Raw genomic sequence first — 27,806 nt, forward strand, 5'->3', positions numbered from 1 at the left:
GGTAAGGGAATGGGCCTGGGTGGGGATGCTGTTCAGAGGGTCAGTGTGGACTTGTTAGATCAAATGGCCTGTTTCCACACTGTGGAGAGTCTATGAAGTGTAAGTGAGTCACATCCTCTCTCCAACTGGTTAGTTTAAGCTGCTTGTTAGGCTGACTCTTACCACACTGGGGACTGTTCAGGTGTTCAGTTGCGGAATCGCATCTAACAACCAGCTGATTGTTTGGTCTTTTTAAGCATGGCCTGGTTGAGTATGGTATGTATTTCGCCAAAGGAACAACTGAAGGAACGTGCCACTTGTTCTGATGGGCTGACTGCTGGGCAGTAGGGCAGGTGTACCTGCCATTGGAGCAGAACTGAAATCCGTGTGAGTGATGTTGCTGAGTTGTGTGGTCAGCAGAAGGTGGAGAGAGGGAGCAAAGGTGAATAAAGGGACTTGAAGCTCGGACAGTTTCATAGGGTTAGGCCTGTTGCTCAAACCAGCAACACAGACTGGCTGGGCCTCCTGGTCTGCGTTCATTGGAGATGCGATGCTATTCTCTGAGTGCCATACTCTCTCTCTGGATCCCAACACACACATCCAAGAGCATTTCTTTCCAATGTGTTTAAAAAAAAAATGCTTTGATCCATGTTTTTAAGGCAAAGATAGATAGATTTTTGAACAGTAAAGGAATTAAGGTCTATGGCGAGTGGGTGGGGGGGAGTCCACTAAAAGATCGTATTGCATGGCAACACAGGCTTGACAGGCCAGATGGCCTACTCCTGCTTCTACTTCTTATGTTCAGGTCTCCCATTTCAGGCCAAGAAATACACGTCCATCATTTTTTTTTCTTGAAAGTACAATCTAAACATGACTTGCAGCAGCCTTTCAGCAGCAGGAAATGCATTTTGTTTGGAGAGAGGAATGCCTTCAACGTTCGGCACAAGTGAGTGCCGGCAAATCCTCCTTAGGCCCGTCAGCGATTCTGTCGGTGAAAGCACCACCGTGAGTGGGACTCAGTCTCGCGTGACAAGGCAGATGGTGGAAACAGAGCGTCCAGCAGACCCAGGCAGCACCTGCAAAGGGCGAAGAAAGTTTCACACTTAAGATTAATCAGCACCATCTTAACCCTTAATTCCTTTAGTGTTAATCAGACTCAGCTCTCAACATGAGGCAAGTAAGCTTCTGATCCACTTCCCTCTGGAGAGAAGGGAGAGGGAGAGAAAATCGAAGGAGACTTCACATTTGCAATGGGAAATGGAACTTCCCATTGCTGAGGTTACAGAGAGTAGAGAATTGCTTCCTATTGAAGGTTTCTTTATAATGGCCAAGCAATGTGTCTCAAGTACACACCAGAAGAACCTGTGCCAACTATCCACCGCCAAGTCCCAAACGAAACACATAACAGCAAACAAGTGACAACTCTCAGTTACCATTCCAGCCAACCTGGTGACCTGTTGGTTTGTGACAGGGCAACCACACTCACGAGGCGCTGTTCCAAAATTCCTTTAATTCACTTAACATATAACCAGGTTTCTGTTTTGCAGTGTTTGTAGAATCCAATACCTCACCCAGATTGACCATACCTCATTGTGGCTGTGACTCAGTCGGATCCCCTTTGTCTCTGAGTCACAGGTCCCTAACTCCTGAGGGCAGGGCTGAGGGACCGGAGTGCTATCTTTTGACAAAGACACTAAACTGAGACACCTGCTCATCCACGTGGATATCCACTATTCCAAAGGAGCTATCCTGACCAGTACCTATCTCTGAATCTGTTTTTGTGATGTCGGTTCTCGGGCCATTCCTGCATTTCTGTGCGCAGATTCATTTCCACTTCTGTTACAGTACAGCCACCGCACTTCAAAAAAAGGTATTTGTCCGTAAAGTGCTTTGAGACGTCTGGTGGCCATGAATAGAGCAATATAAATGTAAGTCTTCTTGTCTTTCTTACTGAACAGCTTTGTAATCAGCTGGGAAGCCTGGAGTTTGCATTAGCATGAACCTGGAGTCACTTTATATATCCCCTGTCAGCTCTGTTCAGACTGCAGTCAAACAGCAATGTGTGGGATGCACATCCTCCAGCAGTAACACTGGAGACTGTGTGAGACCTGGCAAGGAAACTGTTTTGTTTTATTTCAGCTGAATAAATCTTCAACTGATGCAAAAGAGATTCACATGCCTGTTATGGAAATAAAATTACTTTCTTTTCCTCTCCCTTTGCCATTTCATTGCAAGTTTCTGCCGCAAAACAAAATTCCCCAACAACCCCATCTTGAATCACATTGCTGCCTCTTGACATGACTTCTCACTTAAAGTCGAAGTAGCGTTCCTGAAAGTTATCATGTTAAGTGAAGTGACTTTAAGTGAAGCATGATTTCCCTTAGGAATCAACATTAATGCTGGAGTTACGTTCCTGAGGAAACTTTGGCACAGAAAGCCAATGTCAATATGGAATTACTGTGCCATACATGTGCAACACTGTGCAATCCATGGCTGCACAGATAAAGTATTATTGAGTCCAGTAGAGTTCAGAATTCTTTTCCAAAAATTAAGTCCACCGCAGTTCCTCTAACAGTACAGGCACAAACTACACAGAAATTTATAAAACCAAGGGTTAAAAATAAACTTTACTTCAGTACCTGAGTAAAACAAAACTCTTCTAAAAACCAATGATCTTCATTGCGGGGCGCAGACTCATCAGTGCCGACTCTTGTAGCACAATCAAGTAGCCTTGGTGATGGTGTGATGACACCAGAGGCACAATGGTGTGAGATGTTTCCAGGACATTAAAACAGGGAATAGTGCTTGGAGCTGTCGAGTGGATGAACATCGTGCGGTTGGGCAGTTTCAGGGCTGTGGATCAGTGTGTGACTGAATAGTGTGAGGCTCTACAACATATGGCAGTACACTGCAGGAGCTGTACAGTGTGGGGGTGTACAGTATAGGGGCTGTACAGTGTGGGTGTGTATGGTATGGGGGCTAAGAGTATGGAGGTGTACGGTGTAGGGGCTGTACAGTGTGGGCGTGTATGGTATGGGGGCTATACAGTGTGGAGGTGTACAGTGTAGGGGCTGTACAGTGTGGGCGTGTATGGTATGGGGGCTATACAGTGTGGAGGTGTACGGTGTAGGGGCTGTACAGTGTGGGCGTGTATGGTATGGGGGCTATAGAGTATGGAGGTGTACAGGATAGGGGCTGTACAGTGTGGGCGTGTACGGTATGGGAGCTATACAGTGTGGAGGTGTATGATATAGGGGCTGTACAGTGTGGAGGTGTACAGTATAGGAGCTATACAGTGTGGAGGTGTATGGAGTAGGGGCTGTATAACGTGGGGTGTAAGGTATAGGGGCTGTACAGTGTGGAGGTGTATTGTAGAGGAGCTGTATAGTTGGAGGTGTACAGTATAGGGGCTATACAGTGTGAAGTGTATAGTATAGGAGTTGTACAGTATAAGGGCTGTACAGTGTGTGACCGTACAGTGTGGGGTTGCACTATATGAGGCTGTACAATAAGGGGTGTGGAGTTGGGATGCAGCGGTTGGGGAGCTTACCTCTGGTCACACCTACTATTACATAGACTGTAAGACAAGGTGAGATTCAGCCCAGGGACAGAGAACCCACCAGCCCTTACTGCTGGCTTGTGAAGAATGACCACACACTGGGACAATGCTGCTGGGTCCTGTCCTTACAGATCTGATCATTTCATTGTTGGCAGGAGGAGAGATGAGTGACAACGCAGTTAATGTCAAACTCCACCTTCAGCCAGCATCTTGACAGCTGAACGCTGAGCCAATGTGACCTCTGCGCCTCCGCGCCTACTTCTTCAACCGGGATTCCCGCCCACCCTCTGACGACCCCTTCTCCCGCCTCCAACACTCCCCATCCACCTGGACACCCCGTGCTGCCTCTTACCCGCCCTCGATCTCTTCATAACCAACTGCCACCGCGTCATTGACTGTCTCAACCTGTCCACCCCTCTCACCCACTCCAACCTCTCACCCTTGGAACGTGCAGCTCTCCACTCCCTCCGCTCCAACCCCAACCTCACTATCAAATCAGCAGACAAGGGAGGCGCGGTAGTAGTTTGGCACACCGACCTTAACACCGCTGAGGCTAAACGCCAGCTCGTGGACACCTCCTCCTACTGCCCCCTTGACCATGACCCCACCTCCCATCACCAAACCATCATCTCCCAGACCATCCATAACCTCATCACCTCAGGGGATCTCCCATCCACCACCTCCAACCTCATAGTCCCACAACCCCGCACCGCCCATTTCTACCTCCTGCCCAAAATCCACAAACCTGACTGCCCCGGCCGACCCATTGTCTCAGCCTGCTCCTGCCCCACCGAACTCATCTCTGCATACCTCGACACGGTCCTGTCCCCCTTAGTCCAAGAACTCCCCACCTATGTTCGGGACACCACCCACGCCCTCCACCTCCTCCATGATTTTCGCTTCCCCGGTCCCCAACACCTTATCTTCACCATGGACATCCAGTCCCTGTACACCTCCATCCCCCATCACGAAGGACTCAAAGCCCTCTGCTTCTTCCTTTCCCGCCGTACCAACCAGTACCCTTCCACTGACACCCTCCTTTGACTGACTGAACTGGTCCTCACCCTGAACAACTTCTCTTTCCAATCCTCCCACTTCCTCCAAACCAAAAGAGTAGCCATGGGCACCCGCATGGGCCCCAGCTATGCCTGCCTCTTCGTCGGATATGTGGAACAGTCCATCTTCCGCAGCTACACTGGCACCACCCCCCACCTTTTCCTCCGCTACATCGATGACTGTATAGGCACTGCCTCGTGCTCTCACGAGGAGGTTGAACAGTTCATCCACTTTACCAACACCTTCCACCCCGACCTCAAGTTTACCTGGACCATCTCAGACTCCTCCCTCCCCTTCCTAGACCTCTCCATTTCTATCTCGGGCGACCGAATCAACACGGACATTTACTATAAACCGACCGACTCCCACAGCTACCTAGACGACACCTCCTCCCACCCTGCCCCCTGTAAAAATGCCATCCCATATTCCCAATTCCTTCGTCTCCGCCGCATCTGCTCCCAGGAGGACCAGTTCCAATACCGTACAACCCAGATGGCCTCCTTCTTCAAGGACCGCAATTTCCCCCCAGACGTGATCGACGATGCTCTCCACCGCATCTCCTCCACTTTCCACTCCTCCGCCCTTGAGCCCCGCCCCTCTAATCGCCACCAGGACAGAGCCCCACTGGTCCTCACCTACCACCCCACCAACCTCCACATACATCGTATCATCCATCGTCATTTCCGCCACCTCCAAACAGACCCCACCACCAGGGATATATTTCCCTCCCCTCCCCTATCAGCGTTCCAAAAAGACCACTCCCTCCATGACTCCCTCGTCAGGTCCACACCCCCCACCAAACCAAGCTCCACTCCCAGCACCTTCCCCTGCAACTGCAAGAAATGCAAAACTTGCACCCACACTCCCCCCTTACTTCCCTCCAAGGCCCCAAGGGATCCTTCCATATCCGCCACAAATTCACCTGCACCTCCACACACATCATTTACTGCATCCACTGCACCCGATGTGGCCTCCTCTATATTGGGGACACAGGCCGCTTACTTGCGGAACGTTTCAGAGAACACCTCTGGGACACCCAGACCGACCGACCCAACCGCCCCGTGGCTGAACATTTTAACTCCCCCCTCCCACTCCACCAAGGACATGCAGGTCCTTGGACTCCTCCATTGCCAGACCATAGCAACACGATGGTTGGAGGAAGAGTGACCTCATCTTCCACCGAGGAACCCTCCAACCACAAGGGATGAACTCAGATTTCCACAGTTTCCTCATTTCCCCTTCCCCCACCTTGTCTCAGTCCCAACCCTCGAACTCAGCACCACCTTCCTAACCTGCAATCTTCTTCCTGACCTCTCCGCCCCCAACCCCACTCCGGCCTATCACTCTCACCTTGACCTCCTTCCACCTATCGCATTCCCAACACCCCTCCCCCAAGTCCCTCCTCCCTACCTTTTATCTTAGCCTGCTGGACACACTTTCCTCATTCCTGAAGAAGGGCTCATGCCCGAAACGTCGATTCTCCTGCTCCTTGGATGCTGCCTGACCTGCTGCGCTTTTCCAGCAACACATTTTCAGCAATGTGACCTCTGACCTAGCCAGCTTTGTATCCCACTCAGCATCGTTTTCCTGTGCAAGGTCATGTTTAGACTGTGCAGTCTTGCCAATTTCTGAGCAGTACCTGGCATATCCAGGAAACCAGGATTAATCCTTGCGGGATTAAATTTGCCAGGAACTGCAGAAGAAACCGACAAGGCTGTTAAAAAGACATAGTCTCTTCTGTCATTGTCCTTCATGGATGTAAAAATGTTACAGGGAGAGGATGCCTTGTGGATTGGGAAGATGGATCCAGGTGGATGGCAGACTGCTTGATTGTGAAGACAATATGTCTGTATTAGGGACTGGTGTGGGAAGTGTGTTGTTAGGTGTGGGTGGGGTGGGTGGGGGAAGGGCGGGGGGAGCGGGGATGGTGGTACACAGCTGGTGGTGAAGTCTCCAAGAATACACCCAGGTTGGCAACCTTACCAATCAGAGAATTCAGTGTTTATAAATAAGGCCAATGGCTCCAGAGCACCCGAGCAACTTTGTGGTCTGGAATTCTAGGTTCTGCATTCCCTAATGGCATGTGCAAGGCATCTCTCAAACCCCCTTTCCTTTCTCTGGTGTCTGTGTGAATGTTGAATGTGACTGTGTTCTCTGATCTACAGAGATTCGCATGCCAACTGAGTAACAGCACCACCCCGATAATGGAGAGGGGGTACATTGTTGTGCGTCCTGTACTGTTTTAGACGGCCGATACTGAAAGGTTTTGCTAGTTTGAGTCCGATAAGTTTGCCCGACTTGTGAGCACATGAGCAAAGCAGATGGAGACCACAGGAACATGGAAAATGTAATTGTGGAGCCAAACAGGAAATGAAGGAAAATGTATCGCAGCTCAAAAGACCTGACAGCACTTTGTAGCCAGTGAAGTATTTTTGAAATCAAGTTGCTGTTGAACTTTAGGAAATTCAGTAGCCAAGTTGCACAAAGCAAACTCCCACAACAGTTATGTTACATCCGTAAACTAATCTGTTTTCACAGTTGCTGGTCCCTTGGCTTTCACACCGAGTGAGTGAATGAGTACTCATCCTCAGAACGATTAGTAGGAGGAGGAGGTGATAGCATTGTGGCAATGTGCAGGACTGGGAATCCACAGATCCTGCTAAAGGTTCTAGTTTAGACCCACTGCAGATAGTATCATTTACATTCAATTAATAGATCTGGAATTGAAAGCTAGTGTTAATAATGGTGCCCGATGTATCCAAACAGCTGGTTCACATCTTGGAAGGGAATCTTCCATCTTTACCTGGTCGGGCCTACATGCGACTCCAGACTCACAGTGACGTGGTGAACTCTGAGCAGGCCTTTGAAATGGCCAAGCAAGCCACTCATTCCAGCCAAGGATGAACATCAAGTGGGGCAGTGACACCTACATCCTGTGAAACAATGATAAAAAGTAACTCAAGGCGCCTTTATTCTTGTTCCTCTGATGTTTTGCAACAGCAATTTGTACTTATGTAGAATTACACATTTTTAATGTGGAAAGCATCCAAAGTGGTGCACAAGCTGTCAAAGGCTTGGGTGAACGAAGGAGGATTGAAGGAGCATCCAAAAGAAGGAGGAGAGAGAGAGACAGAGAGAGAGTGAGGGAGAGAGATAGAGAAGTGCACAGGTTCAGGGAGGGAATTCCACAGCTTAGGACCTAGGTAACCGAAGGCACAGCTGACAATTTTCCCTGTTCGACAAGTTACCTCTCCCCATGCCAGTACTGGGGTCATGCCATTGAGTAATGAAGAAAGTGTGCACCAGACCAAATCAAACCAAAACAACTTCGGTGCGAGTCTATTTTTAGTTGCAATCTCTCATTGCCCATTGACAGATCTCCCAGTCCAGGAATCTCAAACTGCAGGAGCTTGGCATGATTCATGACACATACCTACACACACACACACCATCAAAGCCAATAATGATTGTTGTCCTTGAGACACCATTACACAAAAGCTTTGTCTTCAGTCAGTAACTTGAAGGAGGTCTCATTGAAAGACTGCCATGTTTCAAACTACAAATAATCTTTTTATGACCCATAACATTATAAAAAGGGCAGAATAGTGAGCCAGCTCTCGACGAAATGACCAACCGCGGAACGAGAAATGCATTTAAATGGGCACTGATACTGGAAACCAAGAAAGCTGTTTAAAGGTCTCTGTTGTGGAATGGGATTCTTGGCTGGATGTACAGTCATTATAATAGGAACTCAATGGAATTTGTATTGCTTGCTGTGGATGCTGGTTGACCTCACTTCTACCTAGTGTGACACGATGCAGAATTGTGCCAGTGGCTGAAAGACATATTGTGTGGTTCACTGACGGACGATCAGCACGTAGTCCTTCCTGACACTCCTACGCAGCTCAGAGCTGCATCGTCCTGAGTGCTGTCTTTTGGATGAAATATAAAACCCAAACTATTGCCCTTTCTGATTGACATAAAAATATCCCATGCCACTAGTTTGAAGGAAACCAACGGTATTCTGCCCTGGTGTCCTGACAAAGTTTTACCTCTCCAACCATTAAAAAAACTGATCTCGTTTATGGGATCTTGTTATGTCAAATTGAGTGCTAACTTTTGCCCCTTAAAGCCCTAATCCAAATTTTAAAATCAGATCTGAACTAGGAGCAGATATAGATCAGTGGTTGGATTGGTGGGGCCTCTGTGGAGGTTCATATATCACTCTGTCTCCACTTTTCTCACTTCATGCTCGTTTAATTATCCCTGGGTGTTAATGAGTTTCTGTCCACATTTATAGTGTCCATCCATCTGTGCTATTTATCGCACGACATTACTATTCACTCCTGTCTTTACATCTGCCGCTTTCACCAACATTTCAGTGTATGTGTGCCATTCCAAAAGCTTTGTTTTCAGTTCCGTGTCTGACTTTCCTGTGCGTTAGAAATTATTTGTTCATGTTCACTTTCTTTGCCACTGTATTCTCGATTTTCAGGAACTGGCAATTATTGGCGTTTTACCACCAAGAGTCAGTGTTTATATTCTTCATCAATGTTTTATTTAAGAACCTATGTGGAAATCTAGTTGTGCTTGAAGCATCTTCGTCTTCAACGGAAATAAGAATAAAATACTGTGCATGCTGGAATAAAGGTGGGCGAGTCTAGAACCAGAGGGCATAGGTTTGAGTGAGAGTGTGGCGCTGGAAAAGCACAGCAGGTCTGGCAGCATCCGAGGACCAGGAGAATCGACAGCTCGGGCGTAAGCCCTTCATCAGGAAGGACTCATTCCTGACGAAGGGCTTATGCTCGAAACGTTGACTCTCCTGATCCTCGGACGCTGCCAGACCAGCTGTGCTTTTCCAGCACCCCATTCTCGACTCTGCTCTCCGGTCCTCAATCTCTCCCAGACATAGGTTTAGGGGGAGAGGGGACAGATTTAAAAGGGACCTGAGGGGCAACTGTTTCACACAGAGGGTGGTACGTGTATGGAATGAGCTGCCAGAGGATGTGGTGGAGGCTGGTACAATTACAACATTTAAGAGGCATTTGGATGGGTATATGAATAGGAAGGGTTTGGAGGGATATGGCCAATTGCCTGGCCAATAGCACTAGATTAGGTGAGGGTATCTGTTCAGCATGGACGGGTTGGACTGAAGGGTCTGTTTCTGTGCTGTCTATCTTTATGACTCTATGCTGGAGAAACGCAGCAGACCTGGCAGCATCTGTGGGGAAATAGACAGTATTTAGTAGTAGTCAGTTTTCAGTATGATACGACTCTTCTTCAGAACTGAAAGGAGTTGCACAACAATAGTTGCAGAGGAGCCTTCCATCCCCCCGCCCTCTTCTTGCCTCTGTCAGAAGTGGAAAGACCACTTTTTTTAATCAAATTGGGTTGTAGTAGACTCGAAATGTCAACTCCGTTTCCTCTCTCCATAGATGCTGCCAGATCTGCTGAGTTTCTCCAGGATAGAGTCATGGAGTTCCTCCAGCATTTTGCGTGATTGATTTCAAAGTCCCTGTTTGAAGAGAAGATCCATGTTTCACTGCACTAGCAATTTTAACCTTTGTTCTCGAGGTGTGAGTATGAAGGAGCCTGTGTGAATGGAGTTGTGAGTGGGGATTGAGTGAAGAGATAGATTGGTGGTTTTGAATAGGGAGATGGCGGCCAGCTGCTCAAAAATCCGTGTTTAATGTAAAGCAAAGGCAATTTTGCGACAATGAGTTGATGATGCTATATTCCTGATGGACAAAGTCAGTACAGGGGCAGGTAACTCAATTCTCCCATGACGATCTCTCCCTCCCATTGAAACCAGAAGATGCCAGTGTCCTCTGTTCGATTGTCATTGCGCTATGGATCAAAAGGATAAAGACCTGTCTGGAAGTTTGAAGGAGACCCAGGATGGTCAGATGATCAGATTGGTTGTTTTAATGTCATAAAGGTGGACAAAGTTAAAATTCACACAACATCCAATTATAGTCCACTCCCTTTCGAAAGTGAGTGCTTCCAATTAAACCTGTTGGACTATAACCTGGTCTTGTGTGATTTGAACTTTGTACAACCCAGTCCAACACCGGCATCCCCCCCCCCCCCGCCCCCCCCCCCCCCCCCCCCCCCCCCCCCTCTCTCCCCCACCCCCCCCCCCCCCCCCCCCTCCCCCCCCCCCCCCCCCCCCCCCCCCCCCCCCCCCCCCCCCCCCCCCCCCCCCCCCCCCCCCCCCCCCCCCCCCCCCCCCCCCCCCCCCCCCCCCCCCCCCCCCCCCCCCCCCCCCCCCCCCCCCCCCCCCCCCCCCCCCCCCCCCCCCCCCCCCCCCCCCCCCCCCCCCCCCCCCCCCCCCCCCCCCCCCCCCCCCCCCCCCCCCCCCCCCCCCCCCCCCCCCCCCACGTCATGTCATAAAGGTGGGCAACCAGAAAGAGAGCTGCTTTCTTGTCTTTGAAGATAGTCCAGAGTCCTTGTGGAAGGACGTATAGACTGAACCCCATCGCCATGACGATATTGGGTGGCGGTGAGAGGGCCCAGTGCCGAGTCATGGCAGTCGAAGTGGGTTTTGGGTTCCCGATGGCTTCTGCATCAACGAGGTGGTCCTAGTGCCGACGCCATGGCTGCTACGGCAGCATTGAGCTTGGGCCGGGTCAGTTACCCACCGGCATTGGTGTTGTCTGTATTGGCAAGGTCCAGTGAGGACTCATAGTGGCAGGGGCATCGAGAAGGCACCAAAGAGTGGGTGACTTTCGTTCCAGCCGTGGCGGTGAAGGGGACTTGCACCTGACCACCAGGCCCATGACCCATGAGGGGCACTGTACTTTGTAGCAAAATACACATGACAATAAATCAATTCAAATTGTCAAACTCATTATTACTGCACCTCCCTGATTACGGTTCAGTAGGTGGTGCCTCACTACGTGCAACAGCTGTTGTCTATCCCTAGTCCGATATTCCCACAGGCCGGGAATTAGGTTTTAATGGGAACAGTCCGGGAAATGATAATGAGACCACAGCCGGATCAGCAATGATCCTATTGAAGAGCACAGCTGGCCCGAAGGAATCCAGAACTAGAGGGGCATAGGTTTAGGGTGAGAGGGGCAAGATTTAAAAGGGACCTAAGGGGCAACTTTTTATGCAGAGGGTGGTACGTGTATGGAATGAGCTGCCAGAGGATGTGGTGGAGGCTGGTACAATTAGATTCATAGAATCTCTACAGTGTGGAAACAGGCCACTTGGCCCAATAGGTTCAAAATGACTGTCTGAACGTGATCCTACCCAGACACATTCCCCTCCCCTATTACTTACTAACACACCTAACCTACACCTCCCAGAACACTAGTGATGAATTTTAGCGTGGCCAATTCACCTGACCTTTACATCTTTGGACTGTGAGAGAAAATCGGAGCACCCAGAGGAAACCCAAACAGGTTCAGGGAGAATGTGCAAACTCCATACAGATGGTTGCCTGAGGCGGGAATTGAACCCGGGTCCCTGGCACTGTGAGGCAGCAGGGCTAACCACTGAGCCAGCATACCATCCACAGTTACAACATTTAAAATGCATCTGGATGGGTGTTGAATAGGAAAGGTTTAGTTGGATATGGGCCAAGTGCTAGCAAATGGGACTAGATTGGCTTGGGATAACTGGTTGGGCATGGATGGGTTGGACCAAAGGGTCTGTTTCTGTGCCGTACGTCTGTATGACTCTGTGACCAAAGACTGGATTAGTGGTGCTGGAAGAGCACAGCTGTTCAGGCAGCATCCAAGTAGCTTTGAAATCGACGTTTCGGGCAAAAAGCCCTTCATCAGGAATAAAGGCAGTGAGCCTGAAGCGTGGAGAGATAAGCTAGAGGAGGGTGGGGGTGGGGAGAAAGTAGCATAGAGTACAATGGGTGAGTGGGGGAGGGGATGAAGGTGATAGGTCAAGGAGGAGAGGGTGGAGTGGATAGGTGGAAAAGAAGATAGGCAAGTAGGACAAGTCCAGAGAAGTCAAGGGGACAGTGCTGAGCTGGAAGTTTAGAATTAGGTTGAGGTGGGGGAAGGGGAAATGAGGAAGCTGTTGAAGTCCACGTTGATGCCCTGGGGTTGAAGTTTTCCGAGGCGGAAGATGAGGCGTTCTTCCTCCAGGGCGTCTGGTGGTGAGGGAGCGGCGGTGAAGGAGGCCCAGGACCTCCATGTCCTCGGCAGAGTGGGGAGGGGAAGTTGAAATGTTGGGCCACGGGGCGGTGTGGTTGATTGGTGCGAGTGTCCCGGAGATGTTCCCTAAAGCGCTCTGCTAGGAGGCGCCCAGTCTCCCCAATGTAGAGGAGACCGCATCGGGAGCAACGGATACAATAAATGATATTAGTGGATGTGCAAGTAAAACTTTGATGGATGTGGAAGGCTCCTTTAGAGCCTCTACCTGTTCCTAAGTCCTATGTTTTGAAGATCATTTCAGCGAACAGTTAAAATATCAGTCACATTTTTGTGGGTCTGGAGCCAGATGTCGGCCAGGGGCAAATTTCATTCCCTGAAGGACACGAGTAAACCAGATCCAAAATTTCTTGATTGCTTTTAAGCAAACATAGAATCTTTATTCAAGACTTAAAGGTTTCCTATGGATTCCCCCAACTGTCAAAAGTGGGATTCAAACTTTTGCCTCTACAGCAGTAATCCAAGATTATTAGTTCAGTAACATTATCATTCTCCGACCTTACTGAACGCATTAAATAAACAATGAATCGTTGAGATGACAAATGTGTTGCTAGAACTTTTCAACTTGCTCAGATCAGAACAAATGCAAGAATGCCAAATTCCAAGTAATCAAAACAATTCAGACCACGAGAACAACAGAGTCAACTCTTATTGGCTGAGGCATCGCCATGGAGAAAGCATGGAACAATCTTTACCGAGGGAATTCCAAAGCCTGGGGCCTAGCGAGCTGAAGGTGTGGCTGCCAACGAAGGAAAAAGATTTTGGACAAGACGTCAAAATCAGATGAAGGTTTGCAGAGTTGAATTGGAGATAGTAAGTGTCGGGTAGGGAGGAATATGAAGGCTAGGGTGACAATTATGAACTTGGGGGGGCTGCAGATCGTGAGTCAATGCAGGTTTCCAAGCACAGGTATAATGGGGAATCTACAACAAAAGGATCTGGTTGTATGGAGGCAGCAATGTTCTGGGAAAAAGTGAGGGACTGCAGATGCTGGAGATCAAAGTTACAAAGTGTGGTGCTGGAAAAGCACAGCAGGTCAGGCAGCATCCGAGGAGCAGGAGAATCGACATTTCGAGTATAAGCTCTTCACCAGGATCGTCCTGGCACAGAGCTTTTGCTGGAGCTATCCCTGCATGAAGGGTGGTCCTATAATCAGACAGGAACCGGGAACAGTCTGGAGTTGGTGAGCCTGTTACTTTAAGCCTGCCCTCAAAGTTTGGACTTCTGTTTCCCTCAGACCATTGGATGTATGGAGCTGTCCCTATATGTCAAATACCATTCGACTTTACGAAATACTCAGATTCCTGCTGGTAATAGATGGCCCGTTAGCTGCAACCAACACTTCTGGGAGTCCGTGAACTGCACAAGATACTCATTGTTTTCTTATCATCATCCCCGTGTTTGATGAATGAACTCGATGCATGTCCAGCCATTTTGAGTGGGGTGACCAAAATGACTAAGAACATTGAAGCTATGAAAGGACCCAGCATAGCCAACATGTAGCCAGGTCCATGGTTTAGCCTGCCAGTCCCATGAATGTGGGGCAGGTGCTGGCAGTGATTTTCTGTCCTTGTTGGCACTGTGGGCCTGCCCCACCCAAGCAGCTATGCTTGCATCTAACCCTGGCCACCAGGACATATCTTCGCATCAACATCTTTTTTTCCCCATTAGATTAGATTCACTACAATGTGGAAACAGGCCCTTTGGCCTAACAAGTCCACACTGACCCTTCGAAGAGCAACCCATCCAGACCCATTTACCCCTGACTAATGTACCTCCAACGATGGGCAACTTAGCGTGACCAATTCACCTGACCTGCACATCTTGTGGATTGTGGGAGGAAACTGGAGCACCTGGAGTAAACCCACACAGACACAGGGAGAATGTGCAAACTCCACACAGACAGTCGCCCGAAGTGGGAATCGAACCCGAGTCTCTGGCGCTGTGAGGCAGCAGTGCTGACCACTGAGCCACCGTGCTGCCCTTCATTTCCGAAAGCCTGGATCAGCTTGTTGGAGTATCTGGCAACAACCCCTTCAATCGGGATAATCACTCTTGCTCTCCATATGACCTGGTCTCTCTGGGTCCAAAAAAGGGTTCAGTTCTGGTAGTGAGGGCCCCACCAGCTGGTTCAGTTTCATCGGGATGGATCTTTCTGCATCCAAAGTCGGATATTGTCAGCTGTGACTGGAAGTGTATCTAGAAAATGTAAAACCATTACAGACTGTTCCAGTGGTGGTACTACTGGTGGAGTATCTGCTAGTGGGAGCTGGCTCAATGTATCCAGAGTCTACTTGGCCTCCTGTAGTTATAGGCATTTAGTACTAGAGCCCACTGCTGAATTCAGCCTGAAAGTGAAACTATGGTGGCACTGCCTTGTCCTCTTGAAGGAGACCCAATGGGGTTGGTGGGTTGTTATCATAAATTTACATCTGTAAAGGTATTGGGGGAACATGCTGACTTCAGATATGACCACCAAACCTTCCCTCTGTATCTGGCAATATTTACACTCTGCATTGGTCAAAGTCCCGGATACACACACTATCGGCGTTCCTCTCCAATGGGCCAACTATGAGTTCATACTATCCCATTGCCTTATGGGGAGGCATTGTATGTCAACATCAGATCTCACTTTTGAGGATGTTAGCTGTTTCTTCTCTTCCTGAACGCTATGCCTCGGCTACGTGACCATTTCTAAGGCTGACCCTTTTTTAAGAGTTGATGCAAAGGATGGAGGCCAGGTCATGTATGAATTTTCCATAATAATTCACCAGCCTAAGGAAAGACCTGCGCTCCAGTTCTGAGAATGGGAGCCGGGATCCTTCGATCGCCCTCACTTTAGCTTCCGATGGATGGAACCTGGTCTTGTTGATACTGTAACCCAAGTAGGTGACTGGGAGTGCCTGAAACATACATTTTTCCCTTCTAAGGTGTAGGCCTGCCTGGGAAAAACATCCCAGGATTATGTCCAAGTTCTCTAAATGCTCCTTATTAGTGTTCACTGTTATTAGCACATCATCCAGAGAAATGGGTGACCTGGGATAGTGACCTTGTAAAATGTTTCTCCACCATCCGCTGAAACATTTCACAGGCTGATGATACTCCAAATGGCACTCTCATATATTGGTGCAAGCCCTTATGGGTATTAGTTGTAGGAGACTTCTGGGAATCCTCATCTAACCACAATTACAGGTCCGCCTGGCTCATGTTCAGCTTTGTGTATAAATCCTCTATGTGAGGGACAGGGTATGTATCCCGATGTGAAAAGCACTTTTCAGTTTGTTTCAAATCCATCGGTGCTTCATTTTCAGTACGACTGGTGCTGCCCGTTCTGCAAACTGGACTGGGTTTGATGATTTTTCCACTTTCCCCGCCTCCTGATCTTCCGTCTCTACCTTTTCCCGGAAGGCAAATACCACTGGGCGAGCCTTGCAGAGTCATGGAATTACCTCATGATCAACATGTAAGATGGCCCTGGCTCCTTTGATAGTCCCGAGACCTTCCTGAAAGATGTCTGAATGTTTGATTAGGCCGTCACTCGGGCAGCCATTTTCTCATTGAAAAATGTTGAGCCAACTAACTTAAGGGTTGGAGTTTGGAGTGAATTTTGTTAAAGACTGGTTCCGCAATCACTGAAATGGGCTGCATTGGTGTTGACCTCCATTAGAACCAGGTGACTATTTAACCAGAAGCTTATTTTGATTGGTTCGATTTGAACGTTGCTGAGTAACTAGCTGTTGTAAGCCAGACGTAGGTGGACTTTCCGAGACGTGCACTCTCCTGGACACTGCTCGATGAGTTCTCTGAATCAATTTAGGTCAGTGGGACCGTTGCTTTCTCAAGTCCATATACCGGCAGCAACTATAATAGCTTGCTGGCCTGGATCCTGGAGAAAATTTTAATCATTTGCTGAGACTTGGCTTTGTTTTGGGGTTTTGCTGTGGGCTGACCGAAAGTTCCCCTGTCCAGGATATGTCCTGAGTGAGGCTGTGCAATTACCTTCACTCAAGTGACGTTCCCCAAGCTCAGTCCACTTCCTTCAGAATACTCCAATTGCTGCATTGTCCAATGATAAAGCCAGCTGTAGCACCTGTTTCAAGTCCAGTTGGGGTTCACGTAGTAGATGCATTTGTATGGTTACATCATTAATCCCGCATTCTAAACTGCCTCTCAGCAATCTCATTCAGGGTTAAACCAAAGTCCCATGCCTCTGTCAGTCATCTTAACCCCGATACAGAATTCCTGATTCTCAAATTCCTGAGTAAAACTGATAGCATCTCAGAATTAGAGGCAGATTGGGGTTGTAATATTCCTTAACTAAATCAGTCAACTTTTAACAATTCTAGTATCTGGTACCTCAGGAGAGTTAGGCTCCTGATAACTGAAAAAGCTGCAGTCCACAAGCTGTCAGGAAAATTACTCATTGCTTTTCATCTGCCCCCAGTGTAATCTGTCAGTAAAAATCAATATCTTCTTTCCACATACCGTCTTCAACAGCAGGATGGAATGAGTCAACCTTCCCAAAGAGTGGTATGATGTCAGAAATACTTATCCCAACTCAAAAATGACGATTGCGAGTGAATTTCTTCAGGAGCATGTTTTACTCTCGTCGCCACTGAAATAACTCCACAGAGGCCGGTTTCCCATTAGCAAGTCACCCTTTATTTACACATGGAGAATCCTTGACACTGACTCAGCTCCCTCAGAGCCAGCACTCAGAGTCAACAGAACCTCAGACACTCCTGTTTATATCTGTCAGACTGGGCTCCCTGATCTGATCGGATTAACAGCCCCACTCAGGGAACTTGTGTTCTCATGAGATTCACCAGGCTGACCTCATTCTAATCCCCACAGTCCTAAACCCTGATTTTGTGTGACCGAGTACACACCTGGGGAGTGCTTTTGGCACTTACGGCACAGATTTGGGACGCAGCACAACTGTTCTTTCTGCACAATGGTGAGAGGCCGAAACTCTGAAGCAGATTAACTCATCAATGCCACGTGCCTGTTGGTGGGGAGCATGCAGTGTGCGATGTGACGGCTGCCTTTCCCACTTACAACAGAGCACACATTGCAATGTTAAAGATGCTGCATAAACGCAAGCATATCTTTTGTCGACCTTGACATGGATGTTTTATGAGATAATTGTATACCTGGACAGTTTGTGTGAGACCGGATTATTCCAAAGGGTAGCTTTTGTGTTAGTGGAAACTGTTGATTCATGTTCTTGTTTATTTTGGCCCAGGTATTACTGTGATACATTCTGTTGATACACCTCAAGAACGAACACCCACGGGCGTGGAGAGATAAGTCAATGGATTGTGATCACATTTTCCGATGGTGAGCCTCTGATCTTAGGAGGCTGGAACTGTGTCGGGTGAAGCTGATAGAAAGGGCAGTGAATGGCTGAGGTAATCCAAGCAGTTGGATGCAAAACCAACAGAGAACTCGACACGCCTCGGCATTTAAAATCATTTTCTTACTGGATATTTTATAACACTGTCATTCATACTTAACAATCTTTCAAAGCCAGGGGTTTGAATGCATACTACAGGCCAACACGCCAACGCTGAGTAAGGTTTACACCATCAAGAGTGCTCTCTGTGGGAGCAGCTGTTAACCCGTTCAGATAGAGGTGAAAGGTCGCCCGAGAGGGACAAGAGAGAGAAACAAGGTGAGAGCAAGAGAGGGTGGAGTGAGAGAGGGCGACAGGGTGAGAGGGAGAGAGGGCAATAGGGTAGGATAGAGAGAGGGTGACAGGGCGAGGTGAGAGAGGGCAACAGGGTAGGATAGAGAGAGGGCGACAGGGAGAGAGTGAGAGAGGGTGACAGGGTGGGAGAGGGTGACAGGGCGAGAGTGAGAGAGGGTGACAGGGGTGAGAGGGAGAGAGGGCGACAGAGTGAGGGTGAGAGAGGGCGACAGGGTGAGGGTGAGAGAGGGTGACAGGGTGAGAGTGAGAGAGGGTGACAGAGCGAGAGTGAGAGAGGGTGACAGGGTGAGAGGGAGAGAGGGCGAGAGTGAGAGAGGGTGACAGGGTGGGAGAGGGTGACAGGGCGAGAGTGAGAGAGGGTGACAGGGGTGGGAGAGGGTGACAGGGCGAGAGTGAGAGAGGGTGACAGGGTGAGAGGGAGAGAGGGTGACAAGGGAGAGTGAGAGAGGGTGACAGGGTGAGAGTGAGAGAGGGTGACAGGGAGAGTGAGAGAGGGTGACAGGGTGAGGGTGAGAGAGGGCGACAGGGTGAGGGTGAGAGAGGGTGACAGGGTGAGGGTGAGAGAGGGTGACAGGGTGAGGGTGAGAGAGGGCGACAGGGTAAGGGTGAGAGAGGGTGACAGGGAGAGTGAGAAAGGGTGACAGGGAGAGTGAGAAAGGGTGGACAGGAGAGTGAGAGAGGTGACAGGGTGAGGGTGAGAGAGGGTGACAGGGAGAGTGAGAGAGGGTGACAGGGCGAGAGTGAGAGAGGGTGACAGGGTGAGAGTGAGAGAGGGTGACAGGGTGAGGGTGAGAGAGGGTGACAGGGTGAGGGGTGAGAGAGGGCGACAGGGAGAGGGTGAGAGAGGGTGACAGGGCGAGAGTGAGAGAGGGTGACAGAGCGAGAGTGAGAGAGGGTGACAGGGTGAGAGGGAGAGAGGGTGACAGGGTGAGGGTGAGAGAGGGCGACAGGGTGAGGGTGAGAGAGGGCGACAGGGTGAGGGTGAGAGAGGGTGACAGGGAGAGTGAGAGAGGGTGACAGGGTGAGAGGGAGAGAGGGTGACAGGGTGAGGGTGAGAGAGGGTGACAGGAGAGTGAGAGAGGGTGACAGAGCGAGAGTGAGAGAGGGTGACAGGGTGAGAGGGAGAGAGGGTGACAGGGTGAGGGTGAGAGAGGGTGACAGGGAGAGTGAGAGAGGGTGACCAGGGAGAGTGAGAGAGGGTGACAGGGTGAGGGTGAGAGAGGGTGACAGGGAGAGTGAGAGAGGGTGACAGGGTGAGGGTGAGAGGAGGGTGACAGGAGAGTGAGAGAGGGTGACAGGGTGAGGGTGAGAGAGGTGACAGGGTGAGAGTGAGAGAGGGTGACAGGGTGAGGGTGAGAGAGGGCAACAGGGTGAGGGTGAGAGAGGGTGACAGGGAGAGGGTGAGAGAGGCGACAGGGAGAGGGTGAGAGAGGGTGACAGGGAGAGTGAGAGAGGGTGACAGGGGTGGGAGAGGGTGACAGGGCGAGAGTGAGAGAGGGTGACAGGGAGAGTGAGAGAGGGTGACAGGGTGGGAGAGGGTGACAGGGCGAGAGTGAGAGAGGGTGACAGGGTGAGAGGGAGAGAGGGTGACAGGGTGAGGGTGAGAGAGGGCGACAGGGTGAGGGTGAGAGAGGGTGACAGAGCGAGAGTGAGAGAGGGTGACAGGGTGGGAGAGGGTGACAGGGTGAGAGGGAGAGAGGGCGACAGGGTGAGGGGTGAGAGAGGGCGACAGGGTGAGGGTGAGAGAGGGTGACAGGGTGAGGGTGAGAGAGGGTGACAGGGTGAGGGTGAGAGAGGGCGACAGGGTGAGGTGAGAGAGGGCGACAGGGTGAGGGTGAGAGAGGGTGACAGAGCGAGAGTGAGAGAGGGTGACAGGGTGGGAGAGGGTGACAGGGTTGAGAGGGAGAGAGGGCGACAGGGTGAGGGTGAGAGAGGGCGACAGGGTGAGGGTGAGAGAGGGGTGACAGGGTGAGGGTGAGAGAGGGTGACAGGGAGAGTGAGAGAGGGTGACAGGGTGAGGGTGAGAGAGGGTGACAGGGAGAGTGAGAGAGGGTGACAGGGCGAGAGTGAGAGAGGGTGACAGGGAGAGTGAGAGAGGGTGACAGAGCGAGAGTGAGAGAGGGTGACAGGGTGAGAGTGAGAGAGGGTGACAGGGAGAGTGAGAGAGGGTGACAGGGTGAGGGTGAGAGAGGGTGACAGGGTGAGGGTGAGAGAGGGTGACAGGGAGAGTGAGAGAGGGTGACAGGGAGAGTGAGAGAGGGTGACAGGGTGAGGGTGAGAGAGGGTGACAGGGAGAGTGAGAGAGGGTGACAGGGTGAGGGTGAGAGAGGGTGACAGGGTGAGAGGGAGAGAGGGTGACAGGGTGAGGGTGAGAGAGGGTGACAGGGAGAGTGAGAGAGGGTGACAGGGAGAGTGAGAGAGGGTGACAGGGCGAGAGTGAGAGAGGGTGACAGGGTGAGAGTGAGAGAGGGTGACAGGGTGAGGGTGAGAGAGGGTGACAGGGTGAGAGGGAGAGAGGGTGCAAGGCGAGAGTGAGAGAGGGTGACAGGGTGAGGGTGAGAGAGGTGACCAGGGAGAGAGTGAGAGAGGGTGACAAGGCGAGAGTGAGAGAGGGTGACAGGGTGAGGTGTGAGAGAGGGTGACAGGGCGAGAGTGAGAGAGGGTGACAGGCGAGAGTGAGAGAGGGTGACAGGGTGAGGGTGAGAGAGGGTGACACGGGTGAGAGTGAGAGAGGGGTGACAGAGCGAGAGTGAGAGAGGGTGACAGGGTGAGGGTGAGAGAGGGCGACAGGGAGAGAGTGAGAGAGGGCGACAGGGAGAGTGAGAGAGGGTGACAGGGTGAGAGTGAGAGAGGGTGACAGGATGAGGGTGAGAGAGGGTGACAGGGAGAGAGTGAGAGAGGGTGACAGGGTGAGAGTGAGAGAGGGTGACAGGGTGAGGGTGAGAGAGCGACAGGGTGAGGGTGAGAGAGGGGTGACAGGGAGAGTGAGAGAGGGTGACAGGGTGAGAGTGAGAGAGGGTGACAGGATGAGGGTGAGAGAGGGTGACAGGGAGAGAGTGAGAGAGGGTGACAGGATGAGGGTGAGAGAGGGGTGACAGGGTGAGGGTGAGAGAGCGACAGGGTGAGGGTGAGAGAGGGTGACAGGGAGAGTGAGAGAGGGTGACAGGATGAGGGTGAGACCATTTGTGGAAGAGTAGCACAGTCAACCTCAGGATTTTAGCGAAAATGTATTTCTCAAACCACATCACTGATAACACATTACCTAGTCATTATCACACTGTTGTTTGTGGGATCTTGCTGTGCAGCGGTTGACTGCTCCATTCCGTGCTTTACAGCGTGCCTGTTGTGAACGTAGAGTTGCTCCCCCTACAGTTTGCTCCTGAGTTTTCTTTATGAATGAACCCTTGTGGCCGACATTCATATTATTCAATCTCCTTTTGCATGAAATGTTCTTTCAGCTCACCCTTTCTGGGACGCAGATAACATTAATTTGATGGTGGCTAAGTTCCAACTGTTATGTCCCTGCCGAGGATGAAAGATGGACCTGAAGAGAAACATTACCTCAGATTCAGGATGAAATGGTCAGATGTCTTGAATTGTACAATGATGCAGGGGGACTTCAATTAAAATCTGCAGTGGGATTAAATATTCTTTGTATTGTTTTCGCTGCAATGCCCCGATCACAGTTAAAATCCAGTTATATTTCAGATCCTATTTCTTCGCGTGAAATAGGAGTTGTTGGGTAATCGGAGATCTGGTTGTTTCTTGTGGTTTAATAACAGGACGCCAAAGATGGGCATTCAGCTTTCAGCTTTTGAAGGTCAGAGGATTTGTAAAATTGGAAGCCTGGGCCCACATAAAGGTGTACTGTCGGCAGACGAGGTGGATCATATATCCTGCGCTCCCTCAATCATGCCGACGCAAGCTGAGGGAATTGCTTTCCGACATCAGCAAAGGTGACAGGGCACAGCTCGAGATCACCGAGGTAAAAACAAGGACTGCAGATGCTGGAAACCAGATTCTGGATTAGTGATGCTGGAAGAGCACAGCAGTTCAGGCAGCATCCGAGGAGCAGTTAAATCGACGTTTCGGGCAAAAGCCCTTCATCAGGAATACAGGCAGAGAGCCTGAAGGGTGGAGAGATAAGTGAGAGGGGTGGGGGGTGGGGAGAAAGTAGCATAGAGTACAATAGGTGAGTAGGGGAGGGGGCATGAAGGTGATAGGTCAGAGGGGAGTGTGGAGTGGATAGGTGGATAGGTGCGTCTATAAGATAGGCAGGTAGGACAAGTCATGGGGACAGTGCTGAACCTGAAGTTTGGAACTGGGCTGAGGGTGGGGGAAGGGGAAATGAGGAAACTGTTGAAGTTCACATTGATGCCCTGGGGTTGAAGTGTTCCGAGGCGGAAGATGAGGCGTTTCTTCCTCCAGCGTCGTCTGGTGGTGAGGGGAGCGGCGGTGAAGGAGGCCCAGGACCTCCCTGTCCTCGGCAGAGTGGGAGGGGGAGTTGAAATGTTGGGCCACGGGGCGGTTTGATTGATTGGGTGCGGGTGTCCCGGAGATGTTCCCTAAAGCGCTCTGCCAGGAGGCGCCCAGTCTCCCCAATGTAGAGGAGACCGCTCGGGAGCAACGGATACAATAAATGATACTTAGTGGATGTGCAGGTAAAAACTTTGATGGATGTGGCGTTCCACGGCTGAGTTGCTCTGTGCCAGTTGAATTTTAATCCGATTAGAAAACTGATTACCTACTTCAGCAGACACAATTTTCTTCAAATCACTTTGTGTTGTGGCGATTCCATCGGCAGCTTCGGACCACTCCAGCCTCACCACCCCTCCCCCACACTCCCCCCATCCACATGGTGCATTTTTGGGTTTTCACGTGTCGTATTCCGAATGACCTGCCTTCAAAGGGGCCCAGGGTGGGGGTGGGGGGGGGTGTGGGAAGATGGCAGCCTGGCTCCCATTTGCTCACTGACCTGGACTGGCCTCCGTTCCACAGGACCTCGATTTGAAAACTCTCATCTGCAAGGGACTTGGAGAGGGTAAACAGCCAAGGTCTTTTCCCTGGGCTTGGGGGAGTCCACAACTCAAGGGCTTAGGGCACAGAGGGCAACGTTTTCACGCAGATGGTGGTACGTGTATGGAATGAGCTGCCAGAGGAAGTGATGGAGGCTGGTACAATTGCAACTTTCAAAAGGCATCTGGATGGGTATATGAATAGGAAGGGTCTGGAGGGATATGGGACAAATGCTGGCAAATGGGACCAGATTACTTTAGGATATCTGGTTGGCATGGATAAATTGGACCACAGGGTCTGTTTCCGTGCTGTACAACTCTATGATTCTATTTCCCAGTGCCTCAACTCTCCCAGTCTTGTGAATGCCTTCAATGGTCGTTGAAAATTCCCATCTGGTTCACCAACGCCTTAGGGAAGGAAATCCGACAGTCCGGCCTAGATGGGGCTCCAGAATTTGGGCTTGGCTCTTAACCATTCACTGCCTGGCAAGCCAATCACTTCAAGGGCGATAGGGATGGGCAATGAATGCCACCTTTGCCAGTGGCACATCCCATGAAAGAAAAAAAGTAAACTGATAATGTTCCTGTGAAGTTAAAATGTCAAAGGTGCTATACAAGTGAAAGCTTGATGGCTCTTCAACCCTCCTCCACCTTCAGAGTCTCACACGTTCCCCCGCTGATTTCTCAATGTAATCTTATTTTCTTTTGTATCATACTGCAGGATGTTTTCTGTTGGCCCTTACATCACCCAATGAAATCAAAGATCAGGGCTAATATTGCTCGCTCTGTTCTATTACCCGAATGCACTTTGTATGGCATGATCTGCCTGTCGTGCACCCAGACCTTTTCACTGTACCCAGGCACCAGTGACAATAATAAATCAAATCAAATATAAAAGCAGAGAATGCTGGAGAAGCTCAGCAGGTCAGGCAGCAGCAGTGCAGAGAGAACAATGGTCAGGGATTACCGATCAGCCACTCTGGTGACTGTTCTCTTTGATGTGACAGCCTTTCTCATCAGGATTGGTCAACTCCCAACTCCAGTTCATTATTAAAATATAATAATACCTCTTGGCACGAGTCATAGGGTCATACAGCACAGAAACAGACGCTTCGGTCCCATGCCAACCCTAACCCCAACCCTAGTCCCACCTCCCTGCTCCCTGCCCATGTTCCTCCAAACATTTCTTCATCCTGACTCAGGCGACTGACTGTGTGGAGTTTGCACATTCCCTCCCTGTGTCTGCGTGGGTTTCCTCCGGGTGCTCCGGTTTCCTCCCACAGTCCAAAGATGTGCAGGTCAGGTGAACTGGCCACGCTAAATTGCCCATAGTGTCCAGGGATGTGTAGGTTAGGTGCATTAGTCAGGTGTGAACATTAGATAATGGGGTTAGGAGAATGGGTCTGGGTGGGTTACTCTTTGGAGGGTCAGTGTGGACTTGTTGGGCCGAAGGGCCTGTTCCCACACTGTAGGGATTCTATGATTCATGAACCTATCCAGATGTAACTGTACCTATTTCCACCACTTCCTCACAAAGTTCCTTCCACACACAAACCACTGTCTTTGTAAAGATTTTGCCCCTCATTTCCTTTTCAAATCTTTCTCCTCTCACCTTGAAAATATACCCCCCCCCCCGACATCTTGAAATCCCCCACCTTAGGGAAAAGACACCTGCCAATCACTTTATCTACACCCCTCATGATTAAATAAACTTCTACAAGGTCACCCCACAATGTCCTGCGCTCCAGGGAAAACAGCCCAGCCTCTCCTTATAACCAAAGCCCTCCATTCCCAGCACCATCCTGGTAAATCTTTTCCAGCATCCCTGCCTCTGAGCCTGGGCTCTGGTTTCACTTCTTTGTCAAGGAGGGTGTGTGATCGTACCGCAGCGTGATTTATCAAATTGTTAATCCTCACAACGCTGACCACGGGCAGGTGGTAAAATCAGGTGAGGATCCTGGTCAGCCATGTGATGGAGAGAAGATTTCCCACAGTCCATCCCGAACTGCACGGTACAACGTCCCACAGCAACTCCAACTCCCCACCACCCCCCACCCCCACAGAGGAGCAGCAGTGCTGGGTCCCTCAGTGGGGATCAGGTTGGTATTGGCGCAGGGTTTGGGGTGGATTCGGGAGCTCCCCTCTTGCTCTGGCAGTGGTGCAGGTTGGGGCGCTGTGGGGTTGGACAGAGAACACACATTAGTCCTAAGGCTCACCTATGGCCATGAGGCTGTGTGTCGTTATTCTGTAGGTGTCAGCCATAGCTCGGTGGGTCACAGCATTCCAGAGCTTTTCATCGGTCCCAACCAATGCCAGAATTCCAGCCAAACACGACGTCTGCTTATCGTTTACACCCGGAAGAGAGCACGAATGATTGAAAGGTCACCGTGCCTGTGTCAGTCTGCCCTCGGCAATTGCAACCTGTGGCCCCTATCTGCTGTTTTGGGGTCAGCAGATTGGAGCGGCTGCCTGTGGAGAATAGACTTGCATTAACATAGCGCCTTTTGTCACCTCGGGACACTCCAGAAGCGTTTACAGTCAATGTACTTTGATGGTGTTTGTCTGAAGGCAGTCCCTGGGGATTGAGCGTGACTGGCACGCCCATTCTGGCCCTGAGAGAGCTGCCAAGCCCCAGGTCTGGCCTGTTGCCTCTGTCACTGGTGGGCTAGGTTGTGCCTGGAGGGTTGGAGAAATAGGTTGTTTTGTGCTCTCCCTCCTACACCCCAAACTTCGCCTCTGCACGTCCCTGACAAAGCCTCTCGATTTCTCCCGCTGTTCCTTTCTGAACAAACCACTGCGGTTGTTCTCAAACCAGGCATTCCCATAATTCAGCAATAATGGCTGACCTCTTCGGGGACTCTTTGAGGACATCCTGGGAGCATTCTCTTGTTTGTCTGGGAGTCTCCTGATTGTTTTAAATTTCAAAAATATACTTTATTCATTAAAAAAAATCCGAGTGTATCTACACAGTCACAAATGCAGTTTGGTTCTTCTGTACAGTAACATATCAAGGGAACAGCAAACATTGGAGTTTGACTCTCTTCATACAAACCAAGGACATCTCTTACACACACAAGGCTAAATTTACATGCATTTGAGGCACTAGGAGAGTCCAATAATTAAGCAGACCCCCATTTAATTTCAGAGGTCTTTCCCCACTGCGGCTTGGAGACAGCTCCCCCAAGCTTCAGCGCGTCCCTCAGCACGTAATCCTGGACCTTGGAATGTGCCAGTCTGCAACACTCAGTCGGGGTCAACTCCTTGAGTTCAGAGTAGAACAGTTGTTTCAGGGATTTGGTGTCAGGCAGCTGGCTGGCCTACTAAGTGGAACTGCCATTGACTGATCAATGCTGGACCTCAATCCAGTCCCCTCCCTTAGACTGGGAGAGGACACTGCTGCCTTTCTTGTCACTGCTTTTGGAGGATCATCATGTAGGAACGATTGCAACTTCCTCATTCTCCACATCATCTTAACCAAATCTGCTTTTAGCCGTTGGCTGAGATTTGAGTATTAGCAAAAGTAATCTTCTTTAAAGTAGCACCTAGGATTTTTCACATACCCTCAAGGGTCCCAGTTTAATCATATTCCAACCAATAGTATCCCGGACAGTGCAGTGCTCTCTCAGTACTCCACCGTGACTGTCAGGCTAGAAGCACCTGAAGTGGGAATTGAACCTGCGACCTCCTGCTGAACCACACCTGACCCCATGGGAAGTGAGCCGCTGGAAAAGCACAGCAGCCCAGGCAGTGTCTGAGGAGCAGCACAGTCCTGACGAAGGGCTTACGCTCGAAACGTCGACTCTCCTGCTCCTTGGAGCTGCTGTGCTTTCCCAGCGCCATACTTTCCAACTCTGACTCTCCAGCATCCACAGTCCTCACATTCTCCCATGGGAAATGAGCTCCCAAAATGGCCGCACCCAAACGATGAGAAGAAAGGCAAGATGCCGGAACTCTGAGATGAGAACGAGAAAAGGAAAGGCTGGAAAACTAGTCGCTTACCCGAGGGTAGGTTTGCTGCAACGCTGGAATTGATTCAGACTGGAGAATGTGACGCGTTTACACTCGCCCTCAGTGACTGGACTCAAGTCCGAACACAGGTCTAATCTGACCCTCGATTGCAAACATGAATGAGTTCATCCTCTCACCAGCTCCCAAATCAGCTGGAAAACCTCATTCATCTTTTGTCACAACAGACACAGGAACCAACCCCCCGCCCCCCCCACCCCCACCCCCCCTCCCCCCCCAACCCCTGCTATCCGAAAGTCGGGCATTCCCATGAATCCTTTCAGGAGCTGAACTGGTGTAAAGCAAAA

The 27,806-nt window shown here is 50.3% G+C and overlaps 1 long non-coding RNA gene across 1 annotated transcript in view; it reads left to right on the top strand.

Moving 5' to 3' along the window:
- LOC140481874 (uncharacterized) overlaps positions 1-18,486 on the top strand; it is a 198,348-nt gene extending 179,862 nt beyond the window's left edge. The window contains exon 3 of the long non-coding RNA XR_011961628.1: positions 18,014-18,486. This is a non-coding gene — a long non-coding RNA (uncharacterized lncRNA). The remainder of the gene's footprint in view (positions 1-18,013) is intronic.
- Positions 18,487-27,806: the final 9,320 nt, after the last annotated feature.

Source organism: Chiloscyllium punctatum, chromosome 10 (genome assembly GCF_047496795.1).
Source record: "Chiloscyllium punctatum isolate Juve2018m chromosome 10, sChiPun1.3, whole genome shotgun sequence".
Taxonomy (NCBI): Eukaryota; Metazoa; Chordata; class Chondrichthyes; order Orectolobiformes; family Hemiscylliidae; genus Chiloscyllium; species Chiloscyllium punctatum.